This window comes from Megascapheus bottae, chromosome 15 (assembly GCF_031878675.1).
Source record: "Megascapheus bottae isolate mThoBot1 chromosome 15, mThoBot2.hap1, whole genome shotgun sequence".
NCBI lineage: Eukaryota > Metazoa > Chordata > Mammalia > Rodentia > Geomyidae > Megascapheus > Megascapheus bottae.
In genome coordinates this window covers 35,871,878-35,899,672 of record NC_143523.1, presented here as the reverse complement: position 1 = coordinate 35,899,672, position 27,795 = coordinate 35,871,878, and the positions used below count along the sequence as shown (strand labels likewise).

The 27,795-nt window shown below is 37.9% G+C and overlaps 1 protein-coding gene and 1 pseudogene across 3 annotated transcripts in view; one reads left to right on the top strand and one right to left on the bottom strand.

Moving 5' to 3' along the window:
* The window catches only part of LOC150054162 (something about silencing protein 10-like), a 38,183-nt pseudogene extending 11,584 nt beyond the window's left edge, over positions 1 to 26,599 (top strand).
* Positions 1 to 27,795, bottom strand: part of Bicc1 (BicC family RNA binding protein 1) — a 229,202-nt gene that overhangs the window by 182,587 nt on the left and 18,820 nt on the right. The gene's annotated exons all lie outside the window — the stretch shown is intronic.

The window sequence follows — 27,795 nt, the reverse complement described above, 5'->3', positions numbered from 1 at the left end:
TGTCTATAATTTTCTTCTAAACACTTCAGCTAGTGTGACAGATGTGTGTTGGCTTGTTCAGATCTTCAACTCCCTTGGGGAGAGATGGAGTCTTCCCACAGAGAACACAGCCTGGAAGTGTTTCCTTAGAATATCTACTGCCTCTAGATTCAATAAGAAGACTAGATATTTCTCTCTCTCTCCCTCTCCCCCCCTCTTCCTCTCTCTCTCTCTCTCTCTCTCTCTCTCTCTCTCTCTCTCTCTCTCTCTCTCTCTCTCTCTCTCTCTCTCTCTCTCTCTCTCTCATGAATACCAGAGACTTGGTTAACAGTGTAAGCTAAAAATCACTGTATATCATAAGCATAAGAGTGATAATATTAAAGGACAGAAAGAATGAGGTATTTTTGTTCTTAGCTAAACAAGGGCAATGCCCCCAAGCCCTTTGGAGTTTCCACTGTGATTGATGACGAGAGTCAATTGAGCTTCTCAAACAACTAACTACCCTTTACCTCAAATGATATGCCATACCCAAGTGAGAATGTTGAAAGCCCACAGAGCTGAATTTCCTTGTTGCACACAGAAGAGTCACACAACTTGACCCTGCTGAATAATAAGGATGTGTATGCGGAGCAGAACTACTGTGTAATTTGTTGTGTGATTTTGCTTTTATATCCTGCCTGATGATAAGGCTAAGGAAGAAATTAGAACACTTGCCTATGCACTCTAGTACACTAGTAGAGCCTACCAGGAACAGATGAACAACAATACATCACACTGTTGGGTTAAGAATACTACTAAAACCCCTTTTTAGAACTTCTGGACCTCATAAATGTCTATTCCTTCTCATCCCATGCTGTCATCTAACTGTTAATATTACTGCCAACAGAGGATACACAAGTTACAGGGATTCATCCCTACTAAGCCAGTATCATCACTGTTGACAAATGTTACATTTTAATTTTTGTTGAATGAAATTCAACACCTTGTTACCTATTGATTTTATTCTTGCAAGAAAGATATAGGAACAAACAAGTACGTTAGCATGTTATCAATAATGGGGGTCTGTGCCACAAAGGATAGAAGTCCATACAGGGTTGTCCTAGACACAAATGACAAATGCCCCACTGACAACTGGAGAAAGAATGTGGGGTGTACACAGAAAAGAGCAGGGGAGCTGAGTAGGGCAAACATGCAACTTCCAAGTTTCAAGACACAGCCAAAGTGATACTGCATATGTTTGAGGCACAACATCAGAAAACATAGAATCTACGGCCAGGAATGTGGTCTGATAGAGTGCTTGCCTAGCATGCACAAAATCCTGGGTTCGATTCCTCAGTACTACATATACAGAAAAAGCTGGAAGTGATGCTGTACCTCAAATGGCAGAGCGCTAGCCTTGAGCAAAAAGTATCCAAAGTCAGTGCCCAGGCCCTGAGTTCAAGCCCCAGGGCTGATCAAGAAAAAAAGAAAAATAGAGCCAGGCACGGTGGGGCTCACACCTGTAATCCTAGCTACTCAGGAGGCTGAGATCTGAGGATCACAGTTCAAAGGCAGCCTGAGTAACTAAAAAGTCTGTGAGACTCTTATCTCCAATTAACCACTAGAAAACTAGAAGTGGTGTTGCCGCTCAAGGAGTAGTGTAGTAGCCTTGAGCTGAAGAGCTTAGGGACAGCGTCCAGGGCCAGAGTTCAAGTCCCACAACCAACAAAAAAAGAAACAACACTCATTTTGTTTGATCAAGAGTATAGGCAAAGCTCAAATGCACTGAATACACCACATGACAGGAAAATATAGCAAAAATAGGAAAGTGGGAAAGTGGAAACCTTTGCATAAAGCAACCTAAGTTGACCAAACATTTCTATGCAAAAAGAAAACAAAACATTAGCAGAAGCACCTTTGCAATCCAACAGAAATGATATCATGAAACAAATACAAGTGATTAAGATCCTATTTCACATTTCTATAAAGTAAAAATATCTGGGAGAATAAAATCTGAGCTGCACTTGCTACCCATTTGTTTCTGTTTAGGCTGTGTGGATGCTAAATTAGCAGTTGGCATCATGATTCTGGGTTAAATGGGTTCAGATCTGGAAAATACTCAGTTCTGGTTTAAATTTCCTATTTGCACATAACTTCTCTAACCTTTAAGTTTCCAAACTGTATTTGCACAAATTAGGCACAAAGTCTAAGCTCTGCTGAATCAAATATATTATGGCTGGAAAATAAAGGGAAAGATAAACATACAAAGCCAAAGTAAGAAGCAGTTCTAAAGTTGAAACACAGCAGACAAAGATGGGATCAATTGAAGCAAGTCTGCATCTGCTCTGAGTAGCTTCACTTCATCTCCTTTTAACACCAGAATCAGGTCATGTTGGCGGCTCCTGCCATTACCCCTAACCTAACATGCTCAAAGAGTTCATCACGAGGGTTGGCCAATTTGGAGTGCCTTGAAGTCTACCAGGGCCAAAGGTAAGAGGACAGCAAGCCAGGAAAGGCACAAGAGGGCATCATACTACAGTCACACCAACAGTGAGCATTTTTCAATGCAAAGCAAGCCAAAAGATAACTTCAGCCAAAGATAACTTCTCTACCCCTGAGATCAGAACTGAACATTACTTTCATGTTTTTAAGTAAATTTTCCAATGAAGGTGTTTTGAGCTGCCCAGAATCAAGAAATTAGACCTTCATTTGCTATTGCTCTCTAGCTAAATACTCAAGTTGGCCTATTCAGTGTTTACTACAATTGATTATGAATTCCTCTTTTATGTTTTAGTTCCCAAAGCTATAGGTTTGAATAAATAAATATTTCCCCAAAAAACATTCCTGACATTCCAACCCAATTACAGTGGAGGGCACTCAAGAAGTTTAAATATCATGGCCTGTACAGCATATTCCTTGTGGTGAGGGGAATTGCAACAAGAAGAAAAAGGCAATAGTGTGTAATTAAATAGGTTTCAGACTGGAGGACTTCCAGGAAACTCTGTGTGGAGAATACTGAGTCACACCATCTCCAAAGGAATCTTACTGGATGCATAAAAGTCTTCCCTTTGAAAGATCTTAAGAGGGCACACACAAACATTTGCACTACCTTTTTATGAAATCTATCCAAATTTATTTTCTTTCTCCCCTCGAACTTTCTGGAGAAGGAAAACAAGAGATCCTAAACAGTAACATCATAAACATAGCATAAAACATGGCATGTCATGTGATCAAGATGTATTCATAAGCTACTTTATTAAAAATATCAGCTCCTTTGTACAACTAAAAATAATGAGTAGAATGTCATGTTTTGTCTTTGTACAAATGTCTTTCCAGGGAACAGAGCAGGTAAGACAGGGCCCAGGGTATGAGAACCAGTGATTATGTGAAGGAATCATGCTTCCTTAAAAAAAAAGGGGGGGGTCTCAATGGGCATTGTCCAAAAAGAAATGTACTCTTTACCTGATTTCTTTCTTAAAAAAAAAAGGCCTCAGTGGACATTTTCCAAAAAGAAATGTACTCTTTACCTCTTTACCTGACTTAATTATCTGTAACTCTGTACAGCACCTTTATAACAGCAAAACATTTCAAGATAGAAAGGCCTCAGTATTTTCATGTTGGTTTTAATGAATGGTAGGGGGCTCAGAGTCAACTCTTACCTCTCTCTTCTCATAATCCACTGAGCCTGGGAGAAGGGAAGCAGGCATTGTAGCTCAGGGAGAAGGAAAAGTATGAAGAAATCCAAGACAAACATCTACCACAAAGACCATTCGTTACCTAAAAAACGCTGGCTGGATTTCTGGGATTGAGAAACCTCCCTAGAGTGGATGTGGTATGCTGATGTGGGTGTCTGTGCACAAGTTTCCCTTCTATGCTGTTTTTGCTGGCCAGCAAATCCTCTTCCTTTCCTTTCATCCTTGCCAAATGGAGTTCTCAGCCTAATCTGAGAAGTGAAGAGATAACCCACTGGAACATTAAAATAAATGCTACATAATGCAGAACAAGCTTTAGAAGGCCAGGGAACAAGTCTGACCCAGGCTCAGGATGTAGCACACACAAAGTAACAAGGCTTGGAAAGTTATTTGAGTACACCTGAGTTTTAATGAGCTAACAGACATGTGTTTTTAATCCCTCTAAATTTAGACAGGAGAGTGCTTTGTTTTTAATTCACTAGCCTTAAATCCTTATCACTTTTATCAATTGTGATGCAGCCACAAGATGGGTAAGTTTAAAATCAAGTTAGTATTGATTTATTAAGTTGCTATATTACCATGGTTACTTGTCCCATATATTCACTATAGAATCATAAAGAATATAGTCTGGTTTCTAACTACATTACCATAAAGTTAGTTCCTTAAAACAACCCATTATTTGATTATTCTACAGTTAAGAAGTCTTAAATGGGACTAATGGCAAAAGTCATGTTACTTACGGGGCTACAAATCCTTCTGCAATTTCTAGAGAAATTTCTTGGCTTATGATCACCCCCATCTTCAAAAATAGTACTGTAGCCTCTGCTTCTATCATCCCATCTCTTCTTCTCTTACTGTAACCTTTCCACATATAAGGATCCTGAGAATTTTTTATGTTGGTACACCAAACAGTCCAGGAAAACCTCTCCATCTGATCTAATTAATCACAACCATAAAGTCCTTCTGCCACATGCTAAAGGTTTCTGTTAGAAGTTTGTCCCCATGTAGTGAATGTGCTAATGCCGATACAGCTACTAACAATGTATTGTACACTTGAAAATTGCTAGGACATAGATTTTTGTTTTTACCACAATTAAATTATAAGTATATTGCCTAATTCATGTTAGCAACTTGATTTAGCCATTCCACAATGTAAACATATCAAAATATCATGCTATAAATCATAAAGGTGCTATTCTATTTTTAAGTTAAAATATGTACAGAGGGAGGGAGGGGAGGAAGGGAGGAAGAGGGAGGGAAGGAGAGAAAGAAAGAGGGAAGGGAGGAGGGAGGGAGGGAGGGAGGGAGGGAGGGAGAGGGAGAGAAAGAGAGCAAGCAGAGAACAAGCACATGCCCTGGGTGCAGCTCTAGAAAGATTCACATAGTTGTAAGTTAGGCACAGGTGACTCAGGCCTATAATCTTAAGTTACTCAGAAGGCTGAGATCTAAGTATCATTTGTCAAAGCCAACCTGAACAGGAAAGCCCTTTAGATTTTTGCCTCCAGTTAATTACCAAAAAAAGCTGGAAGTAGAACTGTGGCTCAAAGTGGTAGAGCTGGGGAGGGGAAGGGGAGAGGGAATGGGGAAGGGAAAGAGAAAGGGAAAAGGTTGATTGATTCTAGCAGGATACTAGTAAGCCATTTATCCAGGGAACTGCCAAAAAAAAAAAAAGCAGTCCTGGCCAGGACCTCTTCCTGCCTCTCTGGTTCTCTCTCCTCACTGACTGCTGTCTGTCGTGATTCTATCCAAGATGACAACCCAGGGACCTTACCACTGATGCCGTGCTCTTGAATCTTGAGGATTAAATGCTAACTGAACCTCCTCTCTTTACATTATTACCCAGCATGAGGAAATGCATTGTAGAAAATGTTGTCTACTGTAGAAAGCAGACTAGTACATCATGTAAGGTGATACATTCCACAGGTATAGTAATTTGGATGCGGACATTCCTGGGCCACATTGAGAATGATAGAAGCCATGGAAGATAAGGCTTGATTGGAGGAAGCTTGGCTTGGCATCTTTGAAGCCTTGGGTTCCATCTCTAGTACCACCAAAAATGTTGGAAGTGAAATACAGATACACTTAGCATGAGCATACTTCCCAAAAGACAATGATAAAAGCAGTGCCCTAATACTTAAGTTCATTGAAATTTATTTCATGGATGTACACTTCCATATTTATGAATCAAAATAGTGAGCAGAAGGCATATATTTATTCATGAATTTGTTATCCCCATTTTATAGGATCTCAGGATGAAAAAAGGTTCCAAGTCTCAAAGTTCCAGCAAGTTGTGCCCTAGATCATTTTCATTTTCTCAGAGACTGGGGTCTTTCTATGCTATGTCATGGTCCTTCTGCCTCAGTCTCTGAAAGAGACTACATTATCATGTCCAGCTATACTGCAAGGCTACAGAGAGGAGGATGTAGGTCTGATTTAGCCCTAATGTTTCCAGACACTTGGACAAAATAGCTACTTAGGAAGCAGAAACAAGAAGATCTTGTGTTCAAGGTCTGCCTAGGCAAAGGTAACATCAAGACTTTGTCTCAAAAACAAAACGGGCTGGAAGGCATAGCTCAAGAGAATGTGTGTGGCCTGTGTGAGGCTTGGTGTTCAATCTTATGTGTAATAAGGAGGAATACAAGGATGAACGAAGGTGCGAGGAAGGGAGATCTAGTGATTGGTTGATATAGCTCCTACTCTTGTGTCTGCTGGCTTAAATGCCCCACTTGAAGCATAATAGCCAATAAAGCCCTAAATATGAAATGCACCACTATCTATCAATTTCAAAATCGCATTAACACAAACAGAACATGAACAATATACCCAGGAGATAAAGTATTGAGTCTCAGATGTGTACTAAGATTTGCTTTGCAATAAAACTCTCTCTGATTGTTAGGCAACTGTTAAAAATGAAAACTATAGGTAAGAAAGGAGGTCAGAATCAAAAACAAATGGGATGTCCCCAGGCCCAGCACCCAAGATACTCAGGTAATTCTGTCATCCTTTATTCCCTTTTCCTGCCAGTAATATGAAAAATGGAAAGGACAAAATTATGCAGAAGAATACCATTACATAAATAATTCTAATTAAATCATTGCTAACAGGAAAAGATTTTTTCCTATGAATTCATCAGTTCACCAATTTTTCTTACATTGACAAAAGCATGCTCATCCACTTTTATTAAAGTCACACGTGTGACTGCCCTCTTGTATTAAGTAGTGAGACTTCTTCACAATGGACAGACAAATGTTCCTTTGGTGAGGGTACAATAAGGATGTCACAGTTGATTATGGGGAAAAAAACAACAGTTTCTATCCCTACCCAGGAAGAAAATGCAGGAAACAGTCATGACAGGGTTGTTATTGGGTCTTCGTGCTAATGACCAACATGTGAGTTTCCTTATCTGTAAAGCAAGAAATGCCTCATACACAGCTGATGCATTGGGGATGATCTACATAAACTACCTACTGCCTCCAAAGCCAAAGACGGCCCCATGACTTTCACATACTATGTACAGCACTTTGGCCACAATCAAAACCATTTTCTTATTTATGGACTTGTGTTAGGGCCCTGGCATATAACCAATAGCTGAGAGGAAAGCACTTTGTGAGAGATTGCTGCAAGACCAAGTAATTTTCTGAAGAATCCACAAAGAGAAAGGAAAAAGCCAGATTGAAAATGGTTGGAAATTATTGTGCTTAAGTATTCAACAAAATAAAGTTTTTTAAGTGGTTCTTTTCATTATGATGAACTTAAAATATGCTGCAGTTTTCACTCTTCTAAAACTTTGATCATATAATTATCACCAAGTAACCCAAGGTTTAAACTTTTTTTCCTACTTGATAATCAAGAGTTGAACATAATAAAAGGTGGCAGGAGAATCTATTAACTACAGCCTTTGGGTACAAAAACATGCAACCTATTTCTTCAGGCAAACATTAGAAAAGCGTTTGGCAACTTTTCTTGATAGATTTCAATGATTTTCTCACATCATTAAAGTTTTATCACTTATAAAAATGCAATCCAAAAGAAATTCCTTTGTTTGCTGTTGCTAAGAGACACCAAAAGAAAGTTTAAGACATTCCAATGTCTCTAAATTTAAATTTCCATGTATTCCAAAAAAACAGATATATATGTATATATATAGCCTATGTAATGGCTAAGTTTTAATATTAATTTTTTTAAAAAACATACAAAGATAATGAATAAATATAGGATTGTTTTTCAGTTTGGTAAGTCTTTTACAACTTGAAGTGTAGTCCATTTCAGAAATGTGACAGAACTCTGAATTCTTTTACTGCATTTTATAGACCTTTAGATAATAAATCATGAATCTCTTAAGCATATACAAAGATACTAGTTTTCAGGTCGCAAGGAGAAAGAGTCAAAGTCTAGGTGTTTTTATTAAACAGGACATAGTATGAAGCTAAGAACAAAGAGGCAATCCTAAATGCTATGGTCTGAAGAGTCCTGTCTGTAAAATTCATTTACTGAAACTTAACTTCAAAGATAATGAATTTAAGAGGCTGGGTCTTAGTGATGGAATTAGATCTCAAGGACAAATTCCTCATGAATGGGATATTAGTACTTTAGTCTAAAAAGAGAAGACCTAAAAGGCTGCTGTGCCCTTTTCCATCATGGAATGACAGCAATAAGATGTCATCTACAAAGAAGAGGCCCTCATCAAACATCTTGCTTGAACGTCCAGCTTCCAAGAACCATGGGCAATAGGTTATTTATAAATTATTTACTATATGGTAGAGTTTTGTTCTAGCAAACCAAATAACTCAACTAAAAGTGCACCGTGGGGAGAATGAACATTTCCAAGGCATAAGACATCCTTTTACGATCAAGATGAAGAACTAGGCCCAAATTTAGCCTCACACTTAGAGCATCTTAGAAAATGGGCAAGATTTTTAAAACAGTGGTTTTCTATTTGTATGTAAATATGAAATGACAAAAAGAGACTGGCTCCTGAGAGACAAGAAACAAGGAAACTATGCAAATCCAGCCTGGTGCCTGGGGAATGTTTTCATACATTTGAACAAAGAACATGGAGCCAGGCAAAGCATAGTAATCTCTGAATTTAGGAGGTAGAGTTGGTAGAGTTTGGTGTCTCATATGACAGGTACCTAGAGTCTATAGAACTGTCCCAACAAAGTTTTAAAAAATATATACTACAGTGCTAGAAACTACCCAAGAACCATCTGAGAAAGCATTAGAGGAAATAATTTATTTCTCCAGAGCTTATTCAGAAATGGGAACTTGACTCCAATGAGAGTAATAGTTCTCACTGGTAAGAATGGAAAGAGAAAAAAAAATACCCTCATAAATTAACAGGCTATCAGACAGAACAGTAACTAAGATTGTGAACTAGTAGGTTAATTTTGCTCCAGTTCTACCTAAGAAAGCTTACAACCAAGACATAGATGGATCAAATGATTTCATCTCCTAGAACAATTCAAGAACACAAAAATATCTAGGATCCAAAAGAAGGTAAAATTCACCATGTGTGGAATCACATTTTTAAAAACTTACCTATCATATAAAGAAGCTGAAAAATGTAATCGATGAGAAGAGAAAAAAAGGGCCAAAAGTCATTCACTAGAATTAGCAGACAATTACATTTTTAAACAAGTTACTATTGCTTCTGACAGCTAAAGAAAAAATTTTAAATTGTATGATATTTGAAAGATTGCATCTGGAGTGAACAACTGCAAAGTCTGGGGTTTTTTTTAATGCTAGTTAAAAATTATTCTAAGATAAGGCCTGGAGTAGTAGACTGCTCGCCTAGCGTGCATGAAGCTCTGGGTTTAATTCCTCCAAACCACATATACAGAAAAAGTCAGAAGTATGCTGTGGCTCAAGCGGTAGAGCACTAGCCTTGAGAAAGCTCAAGGACAGTGCCCAGGTCCTGAGTTCAAGTCCCAAGACGTCTGACAAAAAAATGCTGGGATTAATAGCACATTAGACTCTGTAAATTAAAAAAAATCAATAGATCTAAGATCATCAGAGCACTAGAAACTAAATGGAACCTTTTTTAACACTTGGATGGTCAGAAATGTATACAAGCAACAGTTTGTTATAGTGCAACTTCAGTCTAATGTACATGTACTCAGAGCTCCCACAGAAAGAGGAACAGAAGAAAATAACTGAGAAATAATGGTTAGAATCTTCCAAATCTAATGAAAATTAAGCACCCATTAATCCCAGTTCAATAAACTTCCAGTGCAATAATAAAACAATGACATATGTCATCCAAGTTCTTAAAACCAACAGAAAAAACAAAAACTCTTAAAAGCAACTAGAGAAAATAGACATGTTATTAGCAAAGACAAAGATGAAGGTCAATTACTCATCAGCCACAGGATAAGCCAGAGACCACAGAACATCTTCAACAAAAGAAAAAACATCCTGTCAGTTATTCATCAGTAAAAACATCTTTAAAAAAAAATGACCAGTTGGCCGGGAGTTTGGCCTAGTGGTTAAAGTTCTTGCCTAGCATGCATGAAGACCCGGGTTCGATTCCTCGGTACCACATACATAGAAAAAAGCCGGAAGTGGTGCTGAGGCTCAAGTGGTAGAGCTCTAGCCTTGAGAAAGTCCAAGGACAGTGCTCAGGCCCTGAGCTCAAGCCCAGGACTGGCAAAAAAAAAAGACCAAATGGGTATCTTAAAGGGGCAATACTAAAAGAAATCCTCCAGACAAAGAAGAGTAATTAGTCAATTTTATCTCATTATTTCACAAGATCCTTAATCACATCTGCAAAGCACCTTGTACCATGTCAGGTAGCAGTCACAACTCTCAGGAATGACCACATATGAAGAAATATCTCCAGGGCACATTCCACAAAAACAAAAAAAATAATTATGATACAAGATAAATATGAGACTTTAAAAATTAGAATCCTAGGGCTGGGAGTTTGGCCTAGAGGTAGAGTGCTTGTCTAGCATGCACGAAGACCCAGGTTCAATTCCTCAATACCACATACAAAGAAAAAAGCTTAAAATGGTGCTGTGGCTCAAGTGGTAGAGTGCTAGCCTTGAGGAAAGCCCAAGGACAGTGCTCAGGCCCTGATTTCAAGCCCCAGGACTGCAAAAAATAAATACATAAATAAATATAAAAATTAGAATCTTAGTGTTATGGTTTGAATGTGAAAATTTCCCACAGTCTCATGTGTTGAACCTAAGTCTCCCGCTGGTGGCACAAGGCTGGACAGATTCCAGTGAGGTGGAGCCTCACTGGAAGATATTGATTGGTACCTGGAAGTGGGTCTTTGAATGTTGGATCTACCAGTTCCCCTCTGGATATCTCACCCCGTTCTTTCTTATGCACCATGAAAGGAAGAGCCCTCCTCCTTTTCCCACCACCATGATACTCTGCGGGTACCATGGGCCCAGAATCAATGTAGCCAAGGCCTAGGGACTGAAGTCTCAGCTGTTCTGATTGCAGCTACACAAAATGGAATTCACATATTTATGCTAAGAATATTTGTAATGTTCTTCGCCTGGAAATTTTTTGGACCTGTACACTTTGTAATTCTCTTCTTTTAAACTTCTCCCAAGCATGCCAGTTGCGTCTATAGCAAATAGTATTTACATGGTATTTCAAATGCTGTTTAAAAATTCACAAGTAATCAGAAAAGGGATTTATCAAAAAGCACCAGATCTCTGCCTGCTCACTTCAAGTGCTCTATGAATCAAATTGTTTTTTTTTCTTCAGAATCAAACTGCTTTTAAAATTAAAGGGAAAACCTGGCACTTAGAAGGGGCAGAATTATATCAAATCTAAATAGTTTTTCTGTAATATTTTTCATCAAAGATCTCTTCCCCCCTCCCCCTCCATTTCCTTAACCAAGTTACAAACTATGCTCAGCAGACTTAAGGACCCATCAAGTGTTATGAAAAGGCTACACATACAATTTCCCCTTTCATAAAATGCTTCATTTCATGGTCAAATTGACTGATTTATTATTTATTTTAGAAGTAGTTTCTAGAAGTAATTTCTGAAAAGGTACAAATAAACTTTATTATTTTCCATTCATATACATAATCTTATGTAAATAAAAATCAAAGGTACTCAAAATTAGACAGTAAAATTCTGAGTGCATCTTGGAGTTGTTACTTTTTCAATAATCACAGGTTACTAATTTATCAAAGTATTAGTGATCCTTCAACAAATTTAAATAGATTTCATCTTACCAGTAGAATTTCTCATTCTGTAGTTATGAATTAACAAGAAATGAGTGAAGGATATTTATTAAAAGATACAAATCAATCTTGCTACTTATTGAAATTGGACCTCCCTGGGAATGAGGGTTGTGCCCTAGACTGTCATAATGGAGAGGAGTGAGCTACTGTCTACACAGCTGATTCCCTTTAGTGATAACACAGGTGGCAACACATCTCATCCAACAAAGTTGGAGGCTTGGAAACTACTGTATTTGTTCATCACTTCTACTTAATGATTGATTAAAACTATTTGACTGAAGCCAAACCTGTCTGGCCACCGTCTGAGTTCCAGAGATGCCAGGCCAACATTTAAGTTTCACATGAGAGACCTCAGTGACTGGGTCTTTTCACTCCCCGAAACTCCCACTGAGAAAAAGGTTGCTAATCATTATCACAAGAAGAGATGAGAACTCTGATCTGTTCACTGAAAATTAACTGATTTCACAGACAGGACATCACCACCTACATCTCAGCTTTTTCTTTTTGATCTTGATAATTGGTGGAGGAATTTTATTTGTCTACACTGATATTTTAATGACTCTCATCAGTTACTCTACCTTTAAGCAACAGAGTGGTCAACTCCCCCCCACCACACACACACACACACACACACACACACACACACACACACACACACACACACCGCTCCCATGACAGCACACAGAGGTTCATAAACATGGAACTACAACTTGTACCCTTTAGCATGTTACTTATGTCTGATGTCCAGCCACCTATAAAGAAGTCTAGTGACCTTCACTCTCTTTGGCTAGAAAACACAAGTCTAGCATCCATGAGGGTATCGCAGAACAGAAATAAAGAACATAAATACATCAAAACTCCCAATGAGCACAATGGAACGATGATTCTAACCAAAATAGGAAAACAAAAAAAAGAACCCTCACAATTGCACTCCCACTCCTAATTTTAACTAACCATGTTACTCTCCACACATTGCACATTACTTTTTCTTCATTCTTGTATTTTTGACAGAGAAACTAAAGGATTTACCATAAAATCTTGACAACCTTCCAAATTGAAAATAATGAGTGTGGGAGTTTATACATTTAGTTACATGATCAAGAACAAGTCCAAATGAGAAACAGACACAGCAAAATTAAACCTACATGGAATTAAAATAGTAAAATGTTGATATATACAATAGAGGAAAAAAGGTATATGTAAAGCAATTTATACTAAAAGTAAACAGTATTCTAATGAAATTGCAGAATATGCATATGAAAATTATGGAAGTACTTTATATAGCAGAGTGTTGAACCAACATCAATAAGTTATTTAACTCAGTCATTTATATCATAGTAAATGATTTAAGTTTAATGGATCCAAAGCACAAAGCAGTCATTCCATATGGGCTAGCTAAACAGATACACATTTTTTTCTTTTTTAATTGTTGGGATAATGTATAGAAGGGTTACAGTTACATTTGTCATGTAGTAGGTTCATTACTTCTCACACATTGATACCCCTTCTCAAGTTTTTGTCCCTATTTCCCTCCCTCCACCCCTTCCCAATCATCTTCTTTTCACCCCTTCCCTTCCCTACTTCAAATAAACAAATAAATGTATACATAATAAACCAGGTAACAAAGTCAGATACAGTAACAATATAAGATTAACCAAAAGGTAACAAAAGAGAAGAGAAATAACATGGTACATTAAGAATAACAATCACACAAGATAAAGCTCTTGTTTCCATATTCTAGAGATTCTTTCATTTAGTCTCATCCTATGTGACCTTATGTACCTAGGTTTTGAGCTATTGTAATTCTCTGTTAGGAGTTTCCTAGATGTGTACTAATTATTACAAAGAAGAGAACTATTGAACCTATGTTCCTCTGGCTTACTTCAATTAATATGATTTTTCCAAGTCTTTCCATTTCCTTACAAATTGGGCAATGTCATTCTTTTGGATGGCAGCATAGAATTTCATTGTGTACAAATACCACATCTTGTTGATCCACTCATCAACTGAGAGACATCTAGGTTGGTTCCATATATTTGCTATGGTAAATAGTGCTGCAATGAACATTGTTGTGCTGGTGGATTTAGTATGTCTTTGTTTCTGGATGATTGGATAAATGCCAAGTAGTGGAATTGCTGGGTCATAGGGGAGCTCTATGTTTAGTCTTTTGAGGAACTGCCATACTGCTTTCCCTAGTGGTTGAACGAGTTTGCACTCCCATCAACAGTGTAGTAGTGATCCCTCCTGGCCACATCCCCTCCAGCATCTGTTGTTATTAGATTTCTTGATCACAGCCATTCTGACCAGAGTGAGTTGGAATCTCAAATTTGTTTTGATTTATATTTCTTTTATGGCCAGAGCAATTCTTCATGTGTCTATAGGCCATTCTTATTTCCTCTTCAGAGAAGTCTCTCTTTAAGTCTTTAGCCCACCTTTAAATGGCATGGTGTTTCTTTGAAGATTTGAACACATACTCATTTTATCTTCGTTTTTTTTCCCCTGTTCTTTCTTTACTCTGCACTTGCTTTCAAACCCATTGCTATTAGATGAGCAACAAATTATAAATTAAAAATAACTTCAGAAACTAAACCATAAGAGAAGGATTCCTGTTGGTTCGTGGCATTTACAATGACTGTCCATATTTAATGAGAAGATCTACTTTTCAAATTTCTTTACAGCAAGTATGTAACTATAGATCAGATTGCTCCACTTTTACTTTACCTCCTTCTGTTCAGCAAAGCAAAAACAGTCTATATAATGCTAGATTTAGATTCAAGAGACCAGAGCTCTGAGCAGAGTTATATAACAAACAAGCTGAATAAACTTGAACTAATTACTCACTCTTGGTTCTCTGACCCTCAGTTTTCCCAACTACACACTTAGTATGACCTCTTCAAAGTCATCCTAATTCCTTCTGATTTCAATGTGGAATGCGCAAGAATTGAACTATTGAACTAGTTCTTGTCTCTACCTTGCTGCTCAATTAAAAAGAAAAAAAATCTGTTCATCTCCAGAAAGCAGTCAAGGAACACTCAGAGAGGAAGAAATGAAGGTAACCACCAATCAACCATTCAGACCAGCTTACCCCACCCCCCAAAATAGTGGCCACCAGCTAGGGCAGAATCTTGGATCTGCCATAGCTCGGGCCAGTCCTCCTATAAGCCACCACTCAGAGGAGGGTCTGGCTTGCTTCAAACAAACCAATCAATCACCAACCAACTGCCAAGAGGGAGGAGAAAACAGCTGAATGACATAGTAGACAACCCATTTCCATTACCTCTGCTCACTCTTCCTGAGACACTTTTACTAAAGAAACTCTTCATAACTATGTGGGGGGGGGAATCTGCCCATCTAAAATGCCCTCAAAAACATAATTCATTTCAATATTAATCATTAAAAATACACATATCCAGGTGTGGTGGTGCACATCTTTAATCTCAGCACTTGAGAAGAGAAGGAGAAAGGATGGAAAAAGTTCATGACCAGCCTGGGCTGGATAGCAAGACCTTTTATTTTTTTTAAGAAAGCATACCAAAGAAATAAAATATTTATTCCACATCATCTAAATAGTCCAAATTCAAATTTCTATCATTCCATGTTTCTCTTTCTACAGACCATCAAACACCTCAATCTGTGCAGGTAATAAAGAAGTCAACACTATGGTAACTCCCTCCCCCCCAGATCCACAAGTCCCAAGCCTCCAAATTCACTGCACTTGATTGCCAAACTTCTGAAAAGCTATCCTTCAAAATGACACAGAAGCATTAGTGTAAAAACTGAGCATTAAAAATCTTACTACTGCGGTTAGGAAGGTACTTAGTGGTAGAGTGCTTGCCTAGCATGCATGAAGCCTTGGGTTCCATTCCTTAGTTCCACATCAATAGAAAAGGCCAAAAAATGGTGCTGTGGCTCAAGTGGTAGAGTGTTAGCCTTGAACAAAAGAAACCCAGAGACAGTGCCCAGGCCCTGAATTCAAGCCCCCTCAAAAAAATCTTACTATTAGTCAAAATATACAAAATTTAAGTGAAGAAAAATTAGCCAAAGAGACTTGTCATATAGCAGTGGAGGCTACCATTAGCATGGACACAGGGTAGACTTGAAAACTGCTGAGGACTTTAAAAGTTCCTCACAAAAGAAGTATATAAGATAATGGATATGTCAACTGGCTTGATTTAGCATGCCACATGTTTGCATAGGTGAAAAATATCAGATTGCACACCATAAATGTAAACAGTTTTTACTTGTCAGTTTAAAAATATTCACGGTTAGCACACAGAAGCCCTAGATTTGATTATTAACTTCTTGAGGCTTATCGCCATTGCCTATAGCTATATGCATCTTCGTACAAGCAAATTCCCCTTTGTACAACACCTGAATTCCCAAAGATATTACAAAGTGAGACACTATAAATATTCACCATTGACCACTTTCTGACCATATGCCTTTAAGTCCTGAGCAAACAAAAAAAAATAGCTCTATGGACCTTCTCTATGGACCTTCAATCCTACTGAAAGATTTGGGGCAACAGACAACAGTAAGTTAAACAAATAACAAGTGTAATATATCAAATGCCAGGAACAAAATATATTGAGTTTTTCTGAGTAGTAAGACCAGAGACATGCACTTTCAGTATCACTTCATATAAAGCAGAATGTGGAATTTTAAGAGTTCATGATGAGAAGAGGGACCCAAATACACAAGCACTGTCATAAAGCTAAATGCAAAACACTTTCTCAAATATTCACTTTGTATCAATTAAAATCAAAATCAAGAGAGTGAAATTGGCATCCTGGAACATATTGATCCATGGAGCAGAATAGAAAGCAAGTTGATCAACTGATGTGAAAAAGGCCCAAAGACAATTCACTGGGAGTCTTTCCAACAAATTCTATGTACGTATACAAAAAAGAAAAGGAAAAGAAGTAAGAATGTAGAGGCATCCCTTCCTAAAAGTTAACTAAAATACATCACAGAACTAAAGAAAGAAATCATGGGTGACCTTACATTTAGTGTCATACGCTTTGGCCTAATGTCTCTAGATTTTGTTCTATTGTAAATCTCTGCTAGGAGAGTCCAAGGTTTCTACTGATTATGACAAATGAGGGAGACTATTTGGGCCTATGTTCCTTTGAGTCTGGCTTACTTCACTTAATATGATTTTTTCTAAGTCTTTCCATTTCCTTACAAATGAGGCATGCCCTTTCCGACAGAAGCATAGAATTTCATGTGTGTAAATACCACATCTTGTTAAAGCCACATAATGAGTGATTGTTGTCATTAATGTACTATGTTATCTCTCATCTCCTTTGCTGTCCCTTGGGTATCTCATATTGTTACAGTATCTCACTTTGTTATCTGATATATTGAATTTATTTGTATTTGGTTATTTGAAATTTGATAGGGAAGGGGGGAAAACCAAGATGGGGGTGGGTGTTGGGTGGGGGGGAGGGTATGGGTACCAAGACATGTGAAAGGGTATCAATGTATGTGAATTAATGCACCTTCTATCTGGCAAATATCATGTAACCCTTTTATTAATTACAATAAAAAATATAAAAAATAAATAAATAAATACCACATCTTGTTAAAGCCACATAATGAGTGATTGTTGTTATTAATGTACTATGTTATCTCTCATCTCTTTTGCCATCCCTTGGTTATCTCATATTGTTACAATATTTCACCTTGTTATCTGATATATTTTATATGTGCTTAATTGGTTATTTGAAATTGGATAGGGAAGGGGGAAATCAAGATGAGCGGGGGGAAGGGCGGAGGGAAATGGGGACCATGACATGAGAAAGGGTATCAATGTTTGTGGAGTTATGCACCTTCTATCTGGTGAATATAATGTAACCCTTCTATTAATCACAATAAAAAAGGAAAAAAATGAAATCATGGATGAGGATGAATGTGTGATGAGATAAAGCTAGATAAAAATGCTTAATTAAGACAGTGCTAGCTCCCAGTCCCATACTTTCAGGAATTTAGAACAACATGGGAAGTACAGAGACTCAAGAAGTGAGAAAAAGGTACAGGGTTCAGACACCAGTGAAGATTTCTCCTGGAGTGGGCATGAGGCCAGCCCATCTGGGTTGCTGCTTCACAGTACTCACTATTTACAGGGTCTGAAACATAAGCAGAAGGCTGCTGCTATATTTCCAGTGCAGCAAGACAGAATACTTTGAGGATACTTAGCCAGATGTTTAAGTGGCTAACCTGGTAATCAACTGGGATAGCCAGTTAAAACCACAAGGGGAGGATTAAAAGTCTTCTGGTTAGTTGATTTTGCCAAGGAAGAGCAAGCAGGAAAGTTGGCTTCTATAGGAAAATAGGCTCAGATGTCAGCAGTAGGTTAAGTTGGCCTCTCTATCATAGGCAGAGCCCACTCTCTAAGCAATGTGTTCCAACAAACACCTCAACTGTTAGTCTAAAGGAACCACCTGCTTACCTTGATGTTTTCTATTATATATCTTCATTAAATTTGAAGACAAAAATATATGAAAAGTAGTCCAAGGGCCGGGAGTTTGGCCTAGTGGTTAAAGTGCTTGCCTAGCATGCATGAAGACCCGGGTTCGATTCCTCGGTACCACATACATAGAAAAAAGCCGGAAGTGGTGCTGAGGCTCAAGTGGTAGAGCTCTAGCCTTGAGAAAGTCCAAGGACAGTGCTCAGGCCCAGGACTGGCAAAAAAAAAAAGAAAAGTAGTCCAAGCCAATCATAAACCACTCAAATCTAAGAAGCCAGCTAATGATCAAATCTCATACACAGAAAAGCAGAAGAAATGGGAAATCTTGTTTCATATCTAATATGGAAGCCATAACAATATATTAAAACAACTCATATCATTATAATAAATTTGAGCATATAAATTTTCTCCTGAAAAAAATAAATCCAGCCAGGCACTGGTGGTTCACATACATAATCCTAGCTACTAAACAGGCTGAGATCTGACGATCACAGTTTAAAGTCAGCCTAAGCAGGTAAGTCCATGACTCTTATATCAGTAGAGATGAGTCTCTACTAAACTACTCAGAAAAAGCCAGAGTGGCACTGTGGTTCAAGTAGTAGAGCATGAGCCTTAAGCAAAGTAGCTCAGGGAGAGCCCTGAGTTCAAGGTCCAGGACAAGGAAAAAAAATAGAGCAAAACCAAGCAGTTAGGAATTCATGCATGCTTAAGTGATAAACAAAAATAATATGGAAAACTAAGGATGAATTCCACAAAAAAAAAGAGTTATAACCAGGGGCAAGAAGAGTACATATATAGGGTTAATTTCCTTCTTGTTCTGAACCACAGATATAATTTATTGAGGTGTTCAGTTTTCTATATTTCATATATGTGTTGTTCATAATTTAAATACTTAAAATTACTGTATAATAATATTTGGAAAAGTCACAAAAACACAAAAATATCTATGCATATATATGTAAATATGTATTTTATGAAGACTACTCATTGTGATACACAGAAAATCTCTATTTCAAAAGTATAGTCTGATAGACACCAATGGCTCACTTCTGTAATCCTACCTATTTAGGAGGCTGAGACTGAGAATCATGGTTCAAAGCCAGCCAGAGGAAGAAAGTTCATGAGACTTTTCTCTCCAATTAATGAGGAAAATATCAGAAGTGGAGGTATGACTCAACTGGTAAAGCACCAGCCTTGAGCAAAAAAGCTCAAGCAAGAGCAATGTAAACTGAGTTCAAGCCTCGATATTGGCATAAAAAAAGAAAATATAGCAGGGCACCAATGGTTCACAACTGTAATTCTAGCTACTCAGAAGACTGAGATCTGAGGATCACAGTTCAAAGCCAATCTGGGCAATCTAGACTCTTATCTCCAATTAAAAACCAAAAACCTAGAAGTCACACTGTGGCTCAAGTGTTAGAGCATTAGCCTTGAGCTGAAGAGCTTAGGGACAGTTCCCAGGCTCAGAGTTCAAGCACCCCAACTGACAAAAATAAGCAAATGAATAAATAAATATATTATCATAAAATTCCCTAAACAGGAACATAATCAAGATGGCCCTTGAGTTCCTATTTTTTTAATTGTATTTTATTGTCCAGATAAGGTATAGAGGGATTACAGTTACATTCACCAGGTAATTGGTATATTACTTCTCTAACCTTGATTACCTACTTTTTAAACGTGAAATTCATTTTGGAATAGAAAACAAGTTTTCCATAAGGTTTCAATTTATTCTTTACACTAATCACTACTTAAAGATCATTAAATAACATCCATAGGCATATTTTGAGTTTCTAGAATACTGGACAATTTAAACACTCAGTAACATGACAAAGTATGCCAGTGTTTGTTGTCTTTAAAAAATCACCATAAAAATCATTCATCAGCCAGTTTCGCATACTTCCTTATCTTAGTCTACAAAATTCAAGTAGTTGCAGAAACACTTCCCTCTAGATGAACCTCTCCTAACCCCTATAGCAACAAGAATACTTAACACATTGAACTAGCTTCCACTTTTCTTTAGTAACTCCAATTGTCCCCAGTGAGAAGTTTGGTCACCAGTTTCACAGTGGTTGGGGGTTATATAAGACAGCTGTGCCAAGGAATGTACAGGGACACAGCTGAACGTAGAACACAAGTGTCTCTTCTACTGACAACAAAATGAACCGCCTCCAATGGCACTCATACCTCCAGGCAGTGGAAAAACTGGTCATTTGAACACATCTGTTTGTAATCTTCAGAAAATTTAATTCCAATATGTGTACTTTTGAGAGAATTTTTTTATTTTGGTGCCGGATAAGGTAAGTGGTTTTTTTTTTTCTTCTCATACTGCCTTTCCAGTCTACTGGTAGACTCTGGTGCTGCTACAAATTGTATCAGGAGACTCGAAGTCTCCTGAAGAGGAGAAAACCTGTTATGTTTCTATGCAAGGTAGGAAAAGAGATTCCGAGTCTATATTCCAAGTATAACCGCTTCATCACCGTTATCAATTTTAATTCTACCTTTTTGTTTTGCCCTTCAGATCTCAGATCTCTTTATTTTTAATTTGTGTTTATGTTTTTATTGTAATGTATAGAGGGGTTACAGTTATATTCGCCAGATAGTATAATTCTACTTTTTAAGACTGTTTAGGAGACTGCAAGAAACATTAGAATATTTGAAGACTAATGATATGTATCATATTAAGTGAAGTAAGCCAGACTTAAAAGAACACAGGTTCAATGGTTTCCCTCATTTGTAATAATTAGTACAAACCTTGGACTCTCCTAGCAGAGGATTACAATAGCTCAAAACCTACATACAAAAAGCCATATAGGATGAGGCTAAATGAAAGGACCTCCAGGACATGGAAACAAGAGCTATATAATGTGTGATTGTTGTCCTTAATGTACTATGTTACTTCTCATCTCTTTTGTTGTCCCTTGGTTATTCTTATTGTTACAGTATCTTACCTTGTAATCCAGTGTATTATATATGTATTTATTTGTTTATTTGAAACAGGAAATGGAAGGGGGAAAATAAGTTGAGGGCAGGGGGTAGGAGAGGAAAATGGGAACAAAAACATGAGAAGGGGTATCAATGTATGTGAAGTAACAATGTGTGTGAAGGAAACAATCTAATCCACAACAACATACTCAGACAAGCCAGCATACAGACATAGGCAGCACGTGTAATATGTTACATACATATAGAAAACCAGAACCCCCGTATTCATCATCAAGAGGATTTCAATGTATTGAATGCAGTTTCCCATACTATGTCAGAATCTGAGGTATCACATGTCCCTATTAACTCATCATGTCTTTCCATTTTAGATACATAATACAGGTCACACATCTACATGGATGCTTCAAAGCTAAAGAGAGATGTTTCAAGCCAAGTCGCCTGACATAAACATTGAAAATAGGGCGTATTTTCCAATGCTGGTAACTAACAGGAATGTGCAAGCCAGCAATAATTTAACTAAGTAGGGGAGCCAAACCATGATAGTCTCCTTTTAAAATGTGGAAATTTGAGAAAGTGATACTGTTACAATCGCTGGAATGCAAAAACATTTCTTCTCAACTTTTAAGTCAGACAAACCATTTGCTGTATGGTTGCTTTCTAAAAAAATGTCCACTCAGCACATTTGGATTTGAGGGCTTGAAAATCATGAATCCTTTTTCCCTGCTGCACGCCTACCAACACCAAATGTAAATGCTATTATGGAGTTCCAATTACTTCTAGCCTCCGCCTTCCTGAAGAAAGATATTTTTAAGGGAGTCTCAGAACAAAATGCTCATGGCTCAGGTTTCAATGGATGAATATTTTCATCTTTACAAAAGACACTGAACTCCTTCCTTGAAACTATGAAAAATAAAGACCCCGTGATAGCTGGCTCACACATCTCTACCCTTTGCTCTTTTACAGTACAACATTTTTTAACAGTTTTTAAAGATTATGTATAACCATCAAGGTTTACCTAAGGCAAATCCATCTGATCTGGTAAGACATTCAGATGACATCAGAGAAGTTTGTTCTTTAATTGTTATTTAAAATTCTTACATAAACTCTGCCTTCTTTTCAGTTGTCAACAATGGGTACAACTGAAGACAATAAAATATATGATCCTAAGTACACTGAAGTGAATGATAGAACAGTTACTCTTGTGCACACTGTTGTATGACATCTCTAGAATATTCTCATCTTACAAAACCATAATTCTATATCCATTGAACAACTTCCTTGTCCCCATTTCCCTGCCCCCTAGAAACTACCACTATACTTTCTGTTTACAGGAGTTTGTTATTTTAAAATGTCTTATTTTCAAATGGACTCATATGATTATTTCCCTCTCAGAAAAGGGATTATTTTACTTCCCATGATATTTTTTCAGTTTTAACCATGTTGTAGCATGCTAGAGATGTTATTATTCAAGACTAAGTATTTTCTGTTGTAGATATTTATGTGACATCTTATCATTCCTCTACCGATAGAATTTAGGTTCTTTCATCCTTTGGCTATTGGGAAACAATGCAACAAATACTGATGGACAAATGCTTTTTCTTTTCCTTTCATTTTTCTTTCTTTTTTTTTTTTTTTGCAAGTCATGGGGACTAAACTCAAAGCCTGAGCACTGTCCTTGGGCTTTTTCAATGCTAGAACTCTACCACTTAAGCCACACCATCACGTCCAGCTTTTTTATATGTATGTGGTACCGAGGAATCGAACCCAATTCTTCGTGCATGCTAGGTAAGCAAACACTTTTACCACTACACCAAACTCCTGGCTGCAAATGCTTTTTCAAGATCTTGTTTTCATTTCATTTGGAAATACAGCTAGAGGTGGGATTTCTCATTTCCCCCACTCACACTCCCCACCCACCCCTACCCCCACCACCCTCCACACTAGGGTTTGAAATCAGAGCTTTATGCTTGTTTGGCTTGGTTGGATGTTGCTATGCCAGTTGAGTCATACCTCCAGACTAGCTTTTTGAATATTATTTTGAAGATGGAGTTTCTCGGCTATTACTTCTCAGGCTGGCTTCAAAATACAATCATCCAGATCTCAACGTCCTGGGTAGCTAGGCTATCAAGTGTGAGCCACTGCATCTGGTTTTTTGTTTAATTTTTAAGACACCACTGTACTATTTCCTATAGCAATTACACCATTTTCCATTTCTACCAAGAATATACAAGTTCCTGTGTTCCTGTGTTTTCATTGATCCTGGGGTTTGGAGGAGGTGTTTTTCAGTAATGACCATTTTAAATGCAGGAGAGGCAAATCTCTGTGGTTTTCAATTCCATTTACCTAATGGTGATAGTATTAGACATCTTTCCATGATTGTTGGCTGTTTGTCTATCTTCTCTCAGAAAAAAAAATCTCTCTTTTGCTAATTGTTTCATCTAAGTGGTTGTTACTGAGTTACAGGTTTTGATATGTTCTAGATATGAACACCCTACCAGGAATATGACTTACAAATGTTTCCCATTATGTAAGTTGTCTTTTCTTTTTGTTGTTTCCTTTGCTGCAAAGAAATGTCTAAGTTTTGTGTTGTCTCCATTTGTCTATTTTTGCTTTTTGTGTCATATCTAACAAATCCAATGTCATGTCTGGCTAGGAGTTGAATAGTGGAGTTTATTTTTCAAATTTAACAATTTACACTTAGGCATGTCATACATCTCCAGTTAACTTGCATACAAGGTGTCTGGATCTGTCTCTACTCTCTCCAGGTATATAATCAGATTTTCCAGTATCATTTATGGAAGAGACTGTGTAGCCCTGGTACCTTGTGAATGATAATTTGAGAGTCCCTTTTCCAGGGATCATCGGAGATGTGTGAGGATTTATTTTTGAATTTTTGTGCTGCTCTATTATTCTTTATATACCACCACACTATTTTGACTGTTATGGCTTTAAGTATGTTTTGAAGCCAGGCAATTTAAGGCCTCAAGATCTGTTGTTTCGCAAGACGGCATGGCTATCCTAAGGAAGTAGAAAGACATGGAAAAAATTATATTAAGCAAAGTTAGCCAGAGCCAAACATGGGCTGCATGGTTTCCCTCATTTGTGGGAACTAGAATGTGCCTATAAATCCACAATAAGCACACAGAATTATATAGATATATAGATATACATACACATACCCACACCCACACACATGCACATACATGCACATACACACACAAATTGGGACAGGACAAGTCATATAGAACTCTAGACATTTATACACTGACGCCAAAGGAGGATATGCAGAGGAGTGTTTGCCAAAGACGATTGCCAAAGACTCAATAGCTATGTGCAGACAATCATATAAAATAATATTCTTTGACATGAACTCCAAGGAAAGGAAACAAAGAACTAGTTGCCATTGTTGCTGTTTATCTTCCTTTTGTCTTGTTTGTTTGTATTGGGGAGGAAAAAGCGGGGCACCAAAAAGGTAAAACTAAAATGAACAAATACAATAGGGCTACTCACTAGATACTATGTAGAAAATTAACTGTGCATCTTGTGGTAGGGAACAGAGGGAAAAACTGGGAGAGAGCAAGGGAATGGGAGACAGGCAAAAAAAAAAAAGAATTACACTCATTAATGGTACATGTAACTGTACTCCCTCTATTTATCACTTCTATAATAACAATGAATAATGATTTTAACCCAGGAAAGGCAAGAAATACTGAGAGTGCATCTCCAAACTAACCAGTAAAAAAAAAAAAAAAAAAGCCGGTAAGTGGGGAGGTGGTGGGGGAATTAGGGGTAGACTATCAGGTATAAGAACTCGAGCCAGGCAAAGCCCTGAGTTCAAGCCCTGGTACCAGAAAAAAAAAACTGTAATAGCTATACTTGGAGTTTGCATTGAATCTGAAGGACACCAGGGGTAGCATGGATAATTATCTATCTAAAAAAATATCAAGCGGCCCAGTGGGCGGCTGTGCAGGCCGGTCTCCAGGCTGGAAAGGAAGATGAAGATGACTCCAGGTCGCCGCCCTCACCTGGGAGCCCCAGTTACTACCAAGATCAGGTAGACGATTTCCAAGAGACAAGCTCCCGGGCGGCCTTGGCTGTGGACCGTGGGGACGAGGAGGATGGCGTGGAAGAGGAGAAGGAGGTACTAGCCCTGGATATGGAGGATGGAGAGAGTATGGGGGAGGAGGAGGATGGAGACAACAACGGTGATTATGATGGTGGTGGGAGCTCTGTGCAGAGTGAGGCTGAGGCTTCTGTGGATCCTAGTTTGTCATGGGATCAAAGGAAGTAACTGTATTACAATACCGACTATGGTTCCAAATCCGGAGGCCGGCAGAGCCAACCAGAAATTGAGGAGGAGGAGAGAGAGGAAGAGGCACACAAGTAATCCGCGGTGCCTAGCTCAAGGCCTGCAGGAAGATGACTTTGGAGTTGCCTCGGTGGAAGCTTTTGCAAAACCCGTTTCTTGGGGAGATGAGACTGAGATGCGAGTGGTGAAGGATTTGGCAAAAGTTTCAGTGAAAGAAAAGCTGAAAATGTTGAGAAAAGAATCCGCAGAGCTGTTGGCGCTGATAGAAGACTTTGAAAGTTAAGTTGGCAGAAGTGAAGGATGAGCTAGAGCCTCTGTTAGAGTTGGTGGAGCAACGTATCGTTTCATCTGGAAAAGGAAGCCAGTACCTAAACACTAAATATAATCTCTACCTGAACTATTGCTCCAACATCCATTTTTATCTAATTCTAAAAGCTAGGTAGAATCCCTGCTGAAGGACATCCTGTCTTAGAAAGGCTTGTTACCTACCGAAATCTGATCAACAAGCTGTCCGTAATGGATCAGAAGCTGTCCTCAGAAAGTCGTTGTCTACTCACACATGAGGACGATGTTGTAAAGAAAGAACGTAAGCATAAGGAAAATTGACAGCAGCCACCTCCAAAAAGTCTGTTTCCCAGACTGCTGCTGCTTCTACTGAAGATGTCTCTATGATTCTGATTTTGGTGAAGCTGCATTAAAGGACTATAAAGAGATGGAAGACGGGCAGAAGTGGAAGAGAAAGAAAGAAGAAAGTACCGAAGAACAGGCTCTTGAAGATCAAAACGCTAAGAGAGCCATTACCTGTCAGATTGAGAAAAATAGAGGACTTACACCTAGGAGAAAGAAGATGGATTGAAATCCCAGAGTAAAACATAGGGAAAAGTTCCAAAGAGCCAAAATTTGAAGAAGAGGCCAGGTTCGTGAAGTTCATAAAGAAGAGTGACGTTATACTGGTGAACTGTCTGGCATTCATGCTTGAGTTAAAAAGAGCATTAAACTTAACAATTTTCTTTAAAGTCTTTGACAGCTTTGGAGTAATAAATTTTAATTTTTTAACCAAAAAAATATACCAAGTCTTCTAACCTTTGAATATAAATTGCCTTTCATTTATATTTTAACATTTTTTCAGCAAGGCTTTGTAGATTTATTTTCACTATAAAATGTTGTATACATCAACCCCTTGATTAAATTTATTGACAAGTTTGTTGATATGTACTTATGAGACTATTCAATTACTTTTCCAGATTCTTCTACTATATAGAGATAATATACAGAAATACTATATATACAATTGATCTTTCTATGTCAAATCTGTACCCTAAAAATTATTATTTCTGGGGGTGGGAGGAGAGGGAGAGGGAGAAAAAGAGAGAGGGAGAGGAAAAAAACAGAGTACAAGAGATCCAGAGTATAAGCAATTGTTTTCTAAGCATAAAATTGTCTCATCTGTGAATTACTAGCTGTAATTCTTCCTTTTCTATTTGGACACTTTCTTTTTCTGGTCTGACTATCCATGTAGGATTTTCAGTACTATGTTAAGTAAAAAGTGAAAAAAATGGGGCCAGGAGTTTGGCCTAGTGGTAAAGTGTTTGCCTAGCATGCACAAAGACCCTGGTTCAATTCCTTGGTACCACATACATAGAAAAAAGCTGGAAGTGGTGCTGTGGCTCAAGTGGTAGAGCTCTAGCCTTGAGAAAGCCCAAGCCCCAGGACTGGCAAAAAATAAATAAATAAACTAACAGCACATGTTGCTTCTGCAAGTATCACCAAAACCAGAGAAGTATGCTGACCTACGTTATTATAGCTACATAATATCTAGTAATTTTTCATCTCTATGATGCTATAGGATCCTCAGTGTATACATCATATGCCATGGATCAGAACATTTCTGTGCATCACAGGCCTGTAATTTCAAATAAGCAATCTTCAAGTTCAATGATTCATCTGCCATTCATGCCCCAATAGTAAATTTTTCTATTTAATTACTATATTCCTCAGCTCTCAAATTTGAATTTGTGGGGTCAAGTAGAGAGGGGTAGCCAAATGAAGAAAATAAGAGGGGGAATGCAGTCAAGAATTCAACATATATCCAACAAAATTAAGAAAAGTGAGGGAAGACATGGGTTGGGAGGGATGGATTAGAATGCTGAAAGAGATGATATTCACCAAGATACATTGTATTCATAAGCAGCTTTGTTAACAGCGACTCTT